This window comes from Rattus rattus, chromosome 16 (assembly GCF_011064425.1).
Source record: "Rattus rattus isolate New Zealand chromosome 16, Rrattus_CSIRO_v1, whole genome shotgun sequence".
Classification (NCBI taxonomy): domain Eukaryota; kingdom Metazoa; phylum Chordata; class Mammalia; order Rodentia; family Muridae; genus Rattus; species Rattus rattus.
Window position 1 is genome coordinate 24431266 of NC_046169.1, and position 13685 is coordinate 24444950.

At 46.9% G+C, this 13685-nt stretch overlaps 1 protein-coding gene across 3 annotated transcripts in view; it reads right to left on the reverse strand.

The window, feature by feature from the left end:
* The window catches only part of Sfswap (splicing factor SWAP), a 70396-nt gene that overhangs the window by 30781 nt on the left and 25930 nt on the right, over positions 1-13685 (reverse strand). The window lies entirely within an intron of this gene.

The following is a 13685-nucleotide window of genomic DNA, read 5'->3' on the forward strand; positions in this document are numbered from 1 at the left end:
CCACACGGTTGCTCAGGCATCCGTGATCACACAGCTGAACTCCCTAACTCTCCCTCGCTCCAACACCGACGACAGTTTTTGGAGTGTTTTTTCTCTCTCCTGTTCGCTTTAGAAACTGCTGTCCATGTGTGTACCATGGGGCTGCAATATTCAGCTCACAAGTCTGCCGTCTCTACAGCTACCTCTGGCCTTTCCTGAGGTCAGCAGTGCTCAGTACCAACTTCCAGCTCACTTTATGCACAAAGGACAGCAACCTGATATGTGCTAACAACAGTCCTGAAAGGTACCCATCTTCTTTAAAATTCTTTTTTTTTTTTCTTTTCTTTTTCTTAGAACTGGGGACCGAACCCTGGGCCAAGCACTCTACCACTGAGCTAAATCCCCAACCCCTTCTTTAAAATTCTTAACATTTCTTTTTATTATTACTATTTATATGCACGTGTTTTTCCTGCATGTATGTATGCCTGGCATCTGCAGAGGTCACAAGAAGGTCACATTCCCACCCACACTGGAGATACAGAAGTTGTGAGCTGACATGTGGGTGTTGGGAATTGAACCCGGGTCCTGTTCAAGAACAAGTGCTCGTGACTGCTAAGCCAACTCTTTAGCTCTTCTCATCTTTTTGAAAAAATGTTCAAACCCAGCACTGAGCACAGGAGGCTCAATGAAGTAACTGGGTTTTCATTTCTAATCCTCTTGCAGATAAATAGCAATGCTGGCTACACAGGGAATTAATTTCCTCTTCATTAGGATAGAAATGAAGGAATCTGACTTTCACTTGTTCACAGTGGCAGAGTAAAACACCGTGGATTGGGCAATACATGGCTGCTACTGAGGTAAGTACACAGTGGAACACTAATGCCTCAGAGGGGAGGAGACAGTCTTTCCAGCTCACACTGGGAAGATGTGTATGTATGTAGTCCCCACACGCTGTCGACACAGTTGTGGTTGGACTGACTCACTTTCTATCAGGCATGTCACACATATGAAGTCCCAGGACCAACCCGAAGCAGTGTTACATAGCAGACTCTGGCACAGAGGAGCAGTAATAACTAAGAATGTGCATGGGGCATGTGGCACAGTGCCTTTCCACCTCTGTGCACAGAGACTCCTACATTTCTTCAGATAGCAGGGCTGGCAAGAAGACAGCCTCACTGGTGCCTGTTTCCCAGCACTGAGCACTCAGTGTTTGGTCAAGAAACACCATATTGTGCCGACAAGATGCCCAACTTAGTAACTTGGAGACCCACTCTAGGAACACCTGATAATTCTGGACACAGTATCACTCACAAATTAATCGACAACACTTTCGGTCACCTGCCTCCCTTGGACCTCTTACTCCACATGACACTCGAGACTTCAATTCACACCTCAGAGAGGAGGTAGTGTGTGGGCATAAAGCACCTTATATCCTGGCACCACAGATTCAAGATACCCATACCATGTGTCCATTTCTCCACACTGCTGTTCCCAAAGCCCCATGCACAGTGTCAGGAAGGAAGCTGGATCTTCCCTTTCCTGTCAGGGGCACCTAAGCGGTGGACAGGCCCCCCCAATGGCCTGAGAGACAGGTTTCTCGATGATCCTGAGCCTATTAGTAGCTCATCCAGTCCTTTGGATATTGGGTCTTGCTACCCCAAAATCACACAGGCCACCACTCTGTCACTTCTGCCTCTGGTATGTGTACAGGGGTACACACACCTGTGGTAATTCCCTGCAATGCTAAGACTGTGGGCCTGCTACTGTCCCAAAGGTGGCACATTTTAGAATCAGTGACAAGTTCTTGGCAGCTCCTCATACACTCAGTGAGCAGAGCTTAGCTGTTGTGTTCTCACAGAACCCAGTGCTGAAATTCTGCAGTGACCACAGCTCATACTAGCCCAGTCCTGGCTGAGAGTCTCCATGGCTACCCACTCTAGTGGTGGAGCCTATAGCTCAGGCACTCCACAGCCTGTCAGCAGCGGAGCCCAGGCAGATTCCCAAGCACCTATCAGTACTAAGAGCAAGTGTCACCACACACACACACTTATACACATGAAAACGCCCCTACTCACAGGCTATCTGATTTTATAATGCAAATTACAAATACACTATTTGACATTTTATAATCTTACTTACAGCCTTATGGTAGAAATCTTTCATAAAACTTAAGTATTATGTTTGTAATATCTTTGCAAAAACTTAGTTTACATTAAAAGCCACCTAATGATTTAAAGTTTCATATTCTGCAAGATGAAAAAGGTCCCAGAGATCAGTCAAATAACCATTAGATGTACTTAATGCACTGGGCTGTCCATTCAAACACAGTTCACAACATTATCCAAAGAGACACCAGAATACACAAGTCATGAGGCTGAACAGGATGCTATCTATTACAGGACAAAGAGGGAGTGCTCGAGAGTGAGCTCAGTGGACAGGAGTCAATATTGCTCTCTTGGAGAGGTTCCAGGTTTGGTTCCTAGCACCCACATCGGGCAGCTTTTACCCAGATATAAGCTCTAATCCAGAGGATCCAACTCCTCTTCTGGCCTCCACAGGCACCGCACACACACATGCCGAAAAACACTCATGCACATAAAAAGAAACCCCAAACCACCACCCACCACCACCACCACCACCACCACCACCACCACCACCACCACCACCACCACCACCACCACCACCACCACCACCTTTTAAAAAGTGGCACCTACTGCAGAAGATCTGGGTAGTGTAGCCATGCAGTGTAGGTGCCTGGCTCAGGGCTGCTGTGCTCTTTGATGCGAGACTGCATCCCTAGGACAAGCCAAGGCCTTGCTGCCTCACACGGTACACTGAACTTTCCAGGGTACTGCTTGCTTCTCCATCTCCACATGGGGTCTTGCTCTGTTCCCAGAATGGCCTCTAAACCATGGTCTCAAGTGAGCGCCTTTCCTCAGTTTACTGAGGAGACAGGACTACAGGAACAAAGCACCATGCCTGACTAGGACTGGGATTTTAAGTGAGTAAAAATAGGTGACAGCATGCTAATAACTGTATTTCATGAGTACTGCAAAAACCCACACCAAGTGAGCCAACAGAGAAACTCCCCCAGGTGCCGGCCATCTAGACAGTAACACGGAAGGGTGAGCTGCTAACATGGAGGCACACTTGGAGACAGTAACACGGAGGGGTGAGCTGCTGACGCAGAGGCACACTTGGAAGCACTTTTCCATCTATTCACAAGTTTACTGCGCAATGACCCCTGGCAAGGCTGGTACTGTCTGCCTGACCATCTTTAACTCTTGAACTTGCTTTGTGGAGAATGGCCTTGAACTCCTCATCACCCAGTTCACCACCCCAGCACTGGGATTTCAGCATGTCACCACACTCAAGTTGATGCAGTGGTGGAGACTGAAGCTAGGGCTTTATGCTTGCTAGGCAGCCATTCTACCAACAGAACCACACTCCAACCCTGTCTAACCATCTTCAGAGCCCTTCGCTCTTGCGCAGGTGTGTGCTGAGGGTCCCGAGACTTTCCTAAGGCACAGCTTTGACATTAAAGGAGCCATGTTAAAAAACTCACAGGTCACCAGCTGAGAGCTTCTGAGAGGCAGCAGTGACCCACCTTCTGGCTGTCCCTGGTGCTGCACCCTCAAGGAAGGTGCAGGGCCACTGACTGCCCTGAGGCTATGCACCATTCACAACCTGTCTTCAGCCCCCTCCTGTACTATTCCTGCCTGTCCTTCAGCCTCCTTCCCACCCCTAGCTGGCTGACAGGCACTCCTCAGCCTTTTCTCAGGCCAAAGGCTTGCATCCTCCTCCTGTCTCCAGTCCCGGGCTGCACCTCTCGAGAACTCTTCACTCGGCACTCTTGTCTAGAGAGGTCATTCATGTTCCAAACTAACTGTGTCTCCAACTGCATTGGGCTTTCATCTATACCCTTCCGTCCTGTAGCTCTGCTCTAGGAAATGCCATGCCTCCTGTCAGATTTCCTGGGCCTCTCGGCTATGCCTCTGCTCAGTATTCAGACAAGCTTCTGTTTGGGAGGCACTCCCACAAGCTCCTTCTTCCTTATCTTCTGGGGCCTCTGTGAGAATCACCCCAGCTCATGCCAGCTTTCTCTAAGTCTTTGGTCAACCCCTGATTACCCTTCCTAGGATTCTTGGTTGGAAACCCCTGTATGGCCGCTGTGTTGTGGGAATATCTGCCATTGAAAACACTGAGCCCTGCATAGCTATTTATTATTACATACAAATACTCATAAAGATCTAACCTGCAAGTCAGGCACAGTAACAGTGACAACAGGAATTAGCAATGGAATTAAACTACTACAGTAGTTGAAGTAATAGACGTTAGGTGAACAGGGTTATTCACCCAACATCCAGGAAACAATACACTTGTGATGAGTGGCCTGGGCACAAGGATGCAGCAGTGCCAGACGACTTTAAAAGGGCCATTTGAGTGACACAACAATGAGGACGATTCCTAAGTGACTAGCAGGAGCGTAGTGTACCGTACACACCCCAGATAAGCTAGGCAAAGGGACAATTCAAGTCTCAGTGGGAAGGTCTGACAGTTCAAGATCTTATAACTCATAACAGTGCACAATTCAAAATTTTGACTTGCTTATTTCTGGAATTTTCCATTGAGCATCCTCAGACTGGATCCCACGGAAAGCAAAACTGCAGATGCAGGGCCTGCTATCTCTTCCCTTTTTCCCATCTGTTTTGTTCTCTAGAGTGCCGGTGCCAAACGGAAAGATCCTGTGCAGGCATTCCTGACATAGCACTGGCATGGACGCGCTGTTCGGCAAATGCTCCAGTTGTACAGGAGAGAACAGGCAGTCTCAGCCGAGGGCAAGGGTGGGAAGTGGTAGCACAGAACACTCTAACAAAACTGGAGGGAAAACACATCTACACCATACTTCTAGGTCTTCCCCACTATCCAAGGGCTGAAATAAGAAACGTTAGCTTCCAGCGAAGTCTCTTGTAGCACGTTACTGGAGGATGAGCCCCAGCGAACAAACAAGAACCCCAAACAGACAAACACAGGAGCTAACACAGCTGAGTGATGGAGAAGCCACAGGAAAGAACACTGCCCCAGATAAGAGTGACCAACTGGCAGGCAGCTTCCAACAGCCAACACACGGGGCACAGTGACTGATGGACCAGCTTCTGCCTTTGGCTTCAGCAGCAGCCGCTGAGGCTTGGAAAGATGGAATTATTAGATGTACATGACACATCCTGACTGGTGGACCTGTAGCGCGATTTCCAGGAAGGATTAACTGAGGGGAGAGGAGCCTCCCTCAGAGTAGGTGACACCTTTCTGCAGCAGAGCAATCAGGAAGAGGATGTCCAAGAGGGGCAGTGCTGCTCTCCGGCCTTTGCTTTTTGCTCATGACTGCATCCCACTCTCCTGTTAGCGCTGCCATCCATCATCTGACTTGGCCTCTTTGGCCCTGCTACATGAGCAGGGGCCAATGACTCCCCAGTACTCCTCTAGGCTTTCTGTGCGGACTCCAAAGGCATCTAGCAGCCTAGTGGACTGTGCTCCTATATTTGGTTCTCAGTCTTTTCTGTGGGTAGATGGCTAAAATGACGTCAACCAGACTAGTCTGTGCCAGTCCTGTGAATCATCTTGTAACATACACACACTATTCTTTTGCCAAGAGAACCATGCCTAATACAGACTGTGGTACCAGGAATGGGTCCAAAATAACAGCAAAAAATCCCTGTAACAAGTCCAGCTGCTCTACCACATGGAACACATAATCTAGCAAAGCCAACGCTACTGTGGTGTCAGTGGTAAAGAGGGGTGATGTTTGGGGTCTTTGAGGACCACACAGGTGAATCACAGTGGAAGCCTTTGGGACTTTGGAGCAAGGCCTTGCTCTCACCTACAGACAATGATTTTCAGAGACAGCTCTTGGCCTGCTATGGGGGCTTGGTGGAAACTGAGAATCTGACAATGGGCTACTAAGTTACCACGTGATTTGAATTGCCCATCACAGGCTAGGCATTACCTACCAAGCCATAAAGTTAGACGTGCAAAGCAGCAAACCAACATCAGTTGGAAGTGACAGTTATGTGACTGAGATGAACAGGTAGTAAATGAAGTTACCCAAATGCCTGGTACAACTTCAACAAGCCTTCTGTCCCCAAGCACTGCCTCATGAGGTATGCTCTGTGACTGGATGACTACAGAGAACCAAAGCAAGGCCTGGTTTACTAATAGTGCTACCCTTTGTAGAGACCATCCACCAGAAGTAGATAGCTAGCTGTAGTATTACAGCACCTTTCTGGGACAACCCTGAAGGACACAGTGAAGGAAAATCCTGTGGTAGGCACAACGTTGGGCAGGACAGAGTTGTATATTTTTAGTATTATTTTCATTCTCTCTATGCATGCACACATGCATGCTACTGGTGTGCACTGAGGTCAGAGGACAACCTGTGGGACATAGTTCTCTACATCCCACTATAGAGGTCCTGGGAATTGAACTCAGGCTATCAGGCTTGGTGGCAAGCACCTTTAACTCAATAAGCCATCTTGCTGGCCATATACATTTTATTTGGACAGATGTATAGTTTATACACTGACACATAGGGGATTCCCAGTAGTCTGGATGAACAGCTGGGGACTTGCAAAGAGTATGATTGGAAAATCGGTGATACAGACATTTGGGGAAGAGGAACATAAACATCTCTTCAAATGAAGTGATACTTGTGTCCTACGTAAATGAGAAGAATGTCAACAAGTAAGCAGGATGGTCTGTTTTGTAGACAGAAGTCAACTCCTTTTCCTGGCCATTCCTGTCATTGCCCAATAGACTCATGAACAAAGTGGTCACAATGGCAAGGATACATGAGATCGGCAACTAAAGCATCTGGCTTGACAAAATGGTGGAATGGCCATTTAAATACACAGCTATGACCAGGTAGGTAGCAGTAGCCTGAAGGGCTGGGGCAGAGTCACTGTATATGTTCTGATCCAGTGTTCAGATTATGGTAGTTTCTCCTGTAGTCGGGATTCATGGATTCAAGAATCAAGGGGAAGAGATGGGAACAGTACCACTCAACACTACCCTAGTGGCCCACTAGCAACATTTTGCTTTCTGTTCCTACAGTTCTATGCTCTGGTAAGCCTAGATGTCTTGGTTTCAGTGCTTCTGTTCGGAGGCATGAGAAGCATTACATGGATTCAATTAAACTGGAAACTTAAGACTTTCCTGGCCACTCTGGCTCCTGATGTCCTTGAGTCAACAGCAAGAAAGGAGTTACAGTGTTATTAGAAACAATGGGTCCAGACATCATGGAGAAACTCAACTGCGATGGAGAACAAAGAGTAGAGACTTTCTAGGTGTGACCATGTTCTGAGTTAAGTCTGAAACAGTAACAACTCAATCCAGGAAGGCTGGTAAATGATCAAACCTTCAGGAGGCTGAGGCAGGAGGACATAAATTCTAAACCTTCCTGTGTTATGAAGTAAGTTTCAGGCTGCTCCCACAGATAAAGAGACAGGACTTGTTGAATATATGTGCTGGGTAGTAGAAAAATATAAACAACTATGACCAAGTAACCAATGACCGAAATGAGGAATGTAACTGCCATCATCATTCTGTCTTATATTGTTAAAATGTTCATGGCTTTATATGTGTGCATTAATAAGCAGATATTTGTGTTTTCCTTCTTTTCCTATTCTACTACTATATAACACTAAGAAAATGTCAGAACTTATCATATTAAAGTTACAGGGTATAACCTGAAGACATCCGCTCTGGGGGAAGAACTGATATGTTTTCAGTTATACATAGTACACTTACATCATGTCATGCTGAATTACAAGTTTGTATTATCTTTTTTTTTAATACACACACACACACACACACACACACACACACACACACACACACACACACACTGTCGCTGTCTTCAGACACACCAGAAGAGGGCATCAGATTTCATTACGGGTGGTCATGAGCCACTTTGTGGATGCTGGGAACTCAGGACCTCTGGAAGAGCAGTCAGTGCTCTTAACCTCTGAGCTGTCTCTCCAGCTCCAAGTTTGTATTGTCTTAATTCGGGAATTAAGCATGACACAAAAAATGGCTGTGGGTCAAGTTGTCTAGGGGTGGACTTGTGATGCTTAATCTTGTCAACTTGATAGCAATTAACTTGACAGAATCAAGTAAGCAACATGCCTCTGGGAGGGGATTAACTGAGGGGTGACCCATTCACCGAGTGGGCAGCACCTTCTTATCAGATACATAAAGGTGTTTGAGGCAAAATAGTGTTGCATGTCTATGTGCCTTCATTTCTTCCTCTCTTAAAAAGATTTATGTATTTTTATATGGATGAGTGTTTTGCCTATATGTAGATCTCTGCATCAATGTGTACCTGGTACCCCCAGAAGACATAAGAAGATGTTAGATCTCCTAAGACTAGAGTTACAGGTGGCTCATTGAACCTGGGTCCTCTGAAAGAGAAGCCACTGCTCTTAACTGCCGAGCGTCTCTCCAACCACTTCCCTTCATTTCTTGCTGCTAAGTCGATCTAACTCTACTGCTGTGGCTGTCATCTCAGCATCTGGTTGCTATCAGACTCCTGCTACGCTGGCCTTCCAATATATACTGAAGACTAAACTCTGAAATCTTCCAGGTCTTCAGCCCCACACTGACCGTGGGAGCATCCAGCCACATGCATTTAGCAGTTACCAAGTTACTCAAGTGGACTGAGTTCTCTGGCACGCTGAGAGTAGCTGTTGGACCACCCCGCCACTACTGCACAGGCGGCTGTTATGAACCCCTTTAGAATATATCTTCATGTACATACCTTCTACCAGTTCTGCTCCTCTAGAGCTTTAAGACAACCGAAAGAACAACCGCCAGGTTGGAGTGTGAAACTCTAGGCATGAGAAACCTTGAGGGACACATGCGATAAAGTCAGATTACTGTCTGTCACAGAAGAAGATCCTAGAGCACCTAACTTCAGGATGCGAAGGAACAGAGGTGTAGCCATAGCAAGGGTGGGTAGAGCCTACCCACCATCAGAGACTAATGTTTTATGTAATCATGGAACCCAGACTGGCTCTGGGAGGTGGAGTGCAGATACTCTTCTTAACAAGTGTGCATTTGACTTTCAAAGTATAGATATGCCCTACTCTGATTAAAACAAAAACTTAGCATATACTAATTATAATCAAAGAAACGAGAATCATCTTACCCTATTTATCACATTCTTGAACTTACAGCAAAGAGGAAGCACATTACTGATACTTTCCACCAATACGAGTGATTAAACAAAGAAAGCGCGCGCGTGTGCGTGTGTGTGTGTGCGTGTGTAGATCCTAGAGCACCTAATTGGGCCACATCTCCAGCACACTTCCTGATTTATTTATTTTTGTATGTGGTATGTGTGGTGTATATGCATTACATGCATGTGAGAATGTGAGAATGAGGGTGTCAGCCTCTGCTGCCTTCCCATTTTGAGACAGGGTCTCTCACTAAGTCAGAAGCTCACCATTTGGTTAGGCTGGAGGCCAGTGAACTCCTCGAGCTTCCTGTTTCCATACTGTGGTTCCTGACATGTGCAGCCATGTCTGGCTTTTATGCATGTACTAGGGATTTAGACTTGGGTCCTCATGCTTCCAGACCAAGCACTCTTAACCACTAAGGCATCCATTGCCCATGTCTTTATTAGTTTGAAGCAAATTCTCAGTAAGTTGCCCAGGCTGGCCTGGAACTCACTCTGTAGAGCAGGTAGGTCTTGATCTTACATTCTCTTTCCTCTGCTCCTGAATAGCTGGCATTAAGGCCTGGATCACAAGGCCTGGTTCCATGTTCCCTCTCAGTTACTTTCTGTCCCCTACCCATTTGTAAAGGATGTGTGTCAGTCATCTGGGCACTATAGACTCAGCAGTACATGCAACCGACAGGGTGAGTCATCTGAACAACAGGACAGTTTCCAAGATGGAGCCGTGGGATCAGGACCCTTGGTGAAATGGTGGTGAGGCTGCTGCTCCTATCAAGATGTGAAGAACTAAAAAAACCATCCACTAAATGTGTGGGGCACATGGCTGCTGACACAGCACTGTGACGAGGAATAGGCTGGCAGACACAGCTGTACTTGAGAATTTCCACCCAGACAAATCAATCCACTCTGAAAGCAGACACCACGAAGGAGATCCTTTGAATGAGCACCTGACTGCCTCTTGCCAACTGACAGCAGAGCAGCAGAATGTGCTGGAAGGTTTCCTGCTGCTGTTTGAGAAAACTGTTGTGCTTGTTTATGGCCGACAAGACCTCGGCAGCACCTAGAGTTCATCCAGACACACAACCCTCTGGCACATTCCTAGGTGGATTCTTAGCAAGCACCATTGGCAACCTTGGCTTGACTGCTAATTCTGCTGCTGCTCCCCCACCCCCACCCTGCCTTTCCCACCCATCTATCTATTTTGCCCTCAGACATTGGCTTTTACTGATTTCTGTAATAACTCTCCTCTGTCACCCAAAATGCACTGATGCATTTCTGCATGAAGCTAACAGCATAACATTTTATGGAAATACAGAACAAAAAACCAATACCGTGTGTTTCCCAAGGAGAATGGTATGCTGCACAGCCAGCTTCTTAACAAAACAGATTTCTACTAAAGTGTACAGGGCTCCATATAAAAACAGGGGAAAGGAGAATGTAACTGCACACTGCTTAGGTCAACGAGGGTTCTATGAGACTGTCACCAGAGATGTCGCAGCCCTCGTAGTGAGTGAACACACACACTAAGATATAATCATAATGTAAACATTTCCTGATAGTGTCGTCTTCAGACAATCCCTGTGGGTAAGTGAGCATGGACACTTACTAAGTTACCTCACAATTCGGGACTCAGAGTAAAGGTTGGTAAACACCTGCAGAAAGTCAGATATTGGGGCACTGGAAAGATGGCTCAGTGGGTAAAGTGACTTGCCCAGTCAGACAACCTGAGTCAGATCTCCAGAGCCATACAGTAGGAGACCTGATTCCTGCAGGTTCTCCTTGGACTTGCATTCCATGCCATGACACACTCATACCCACACATATACGGATACACAAAACAAATTACAATGTAACAAAAAGACACACTGTGTTCCCCTGCACCTCCAGGGGAAACTGATGACATTATGTAGTTCCTTACAAGCTGTGAGATAAAGGAAAACAGCCAGCTTTCCCTCCTTGTAGTCTGCCCATCTTAGTCCCCCACTGCTGGGTAACTCAGACAATGTGTGCTGATATGCTCAGTTCCAAATGTCCCCTTTGCTGGAACTAAAACTATCACCCAAGCTGCTGCCACGGGACCAATATTCCATCAGCCTGGGTATACTAGTGAGAGAAGCTGAACTCTTCCTGGGTTAGCCTCACCCAACCCAAGGTTAGGTGCCCATTAGGAATCATCTTCAAACCCTAGGCTACACCCAGCACACATCTTTCGCAGACATGGGCTACTGAAGCTCACTGTAGCTCAGCTGACAACTCTGGCCAAGGACTGCAATCCTGGCCCTCTCTATGGAAACACTCAAGACCACCGGTTCTGTTTCACAAAGGCAACTTTATCTAACAAACTAGTTAAAGCGCTTTTACACTTGGTATCTGCAAACTTCAGTCTTCCTGAAAGCAGAGGAAGTCAGTGGAGTAACAGCTCTTCTTCATCCCCCAACTGTGACTTGCTTGATTTTGTTTGTTTTCAGACAGGGTCTCACTCTGTAGGCTTGGCTGGCCTTGAACTTGTGGCAATCCTTCCCTCGGGTTTCATGCTCTTTGCTATCCTCATGTCAGTGGCTGTACCCCGATATTTTACGGATCTACCTCTTCCCACTGCAGTGCTGTACTCACCCACACCACTGTGACCAGAATCCCAGGCATAGAGTCCACAGGAGAGGAATGAAGTCACCTTGGCTCCTGCTTTCAGAGCTGCTTAGTTCACACTATGGTGAACCAGAGCAAGGACTACGGAAAGAAGCCGGGACAAACACCACGTCCTTCAAGGGCCTCATCTTCTCCTTTCTAGCCCTCCCAATAATGCTGTCATATTCATAGTCATCAAGAAACTGTCTAACTCCAGATTAGATCAGAGACCTGTCAACCCATTCAACTGTGGAGACACAGCCACACAACCACTGCTTTGTCTAATGGTGCCCTTCACCATCCCCTGCAGTCTCTCTGGAACACTCTCCAGCAGGCCAGCAGTGTGCTTTGCTCATCTCCTGCACTCTCAGCAAAACCAAACTGTCGATCCAGAGTGTGAGTCCCAACACCAGTTACATCACCCCCTCCCTTTTATCTACCATGTAGCCGCTTCCACAAGGTGGCTGTCACAAAGGGTAACTCGGGCAAACCTGTGGGTGACTGGCCGGGAAGGCTCGCTCTGGAGGACCACAGCCTGGCTTGCTGCTAAAAACTGTCATTTCTCATGGGTGTGTTTGGCCAGGACCAGTGTCAGGATGGTTATTACCATAGTAATCTCAGAGTCAATGAGCAGCAACTCCACACTCCTGTCTCCCTGACAACAGAGGCCTGTTGCTATCTGTACGCTGCAGCAGGTTCTGCAGGGTGAGTGTATCTCCCTTGCCTCCACACTAAGAATGCACACTCGGGGAGGTCACGGTGCCTTGAGCACATCTGCTGTACCAACAACAGCCACTGTCACTGCTGAGTCATTCCTTCTCAGGACAGCAAAGGTCACAGAGTGGATCCTGCAAACCTTCAGGGTCTCCAGAGGTGGAGGAGAGGAAAACAGAGCCGAGAACCCAAGTTTGTCTTTTTCATGCTGTCAGCTCAGTTCTTTAGATTCCTTGCTCCATCCTCTGAACTCAGGTACCTGACTCTCAGGAACTCCCAAAAGACCTCTTCCTAGTCTAAAGTAGTCAGCACTTTCTAATACAGAATCTTCCATTGCAGAGGGTAAAAATAAAGTCAAGGAGCCTCCAAACTCCTTATAATACACCACATACAGCTTTTAAATAGAGAAATGTCTCTGTCCTTCTCATCTCTGCAAGTGCATAAGAAACTTGACGATTGGCTCACTACACTTGATTCGAGGACATCCCATCACAGCAGACAAGTGCCAACATCTGCTACAGGGCACATGCCCTGTTAATTAAACACCACTCGCCACTAGTTTATCTGCCCTGTTGAGGCTTCCAGACAACCTGTGTCTTACAAAATGTCTCCATGGCCAGGGAGATGACTCTGTTATGAAGCGCTTTTGCTATAAGCATGGGGACCTGTGTTCAAGCCCCAGAACCTATAGAAAGAATGCATAGTGCAGTGGTGAATATTTATAAGCCCACGGTTGGGAAAGTGGTACCAGAAGGAAGGATCCCTGGGACTCTGTCCAGGCTGTCTAGCCTAACTGGTGAGCTCTGGGCTATTAGCAACTCTGTCTTAAAGGGGCTGATTGTGTAGGCATTTCTAAATCCTCTGGCCATCACACAAATGCATGTACACACAGAACCACAGAACCACCCACAAAACACACACACACACACACACACACACACACACACACACACACACACACACACACACACACACACACAGTGATTTTTTAAGAGTGTTTTCAAGAAAAGACTGGTTTTGACATTATCAGCCTGAAAATGGGAACTGGAATGACTTCTGCAGTGGTGCATGAAGGTCACATCTGGGCCACCAGATACATCTTCAGTACCCAACATGTTTAGAAAGATCTCTTTTC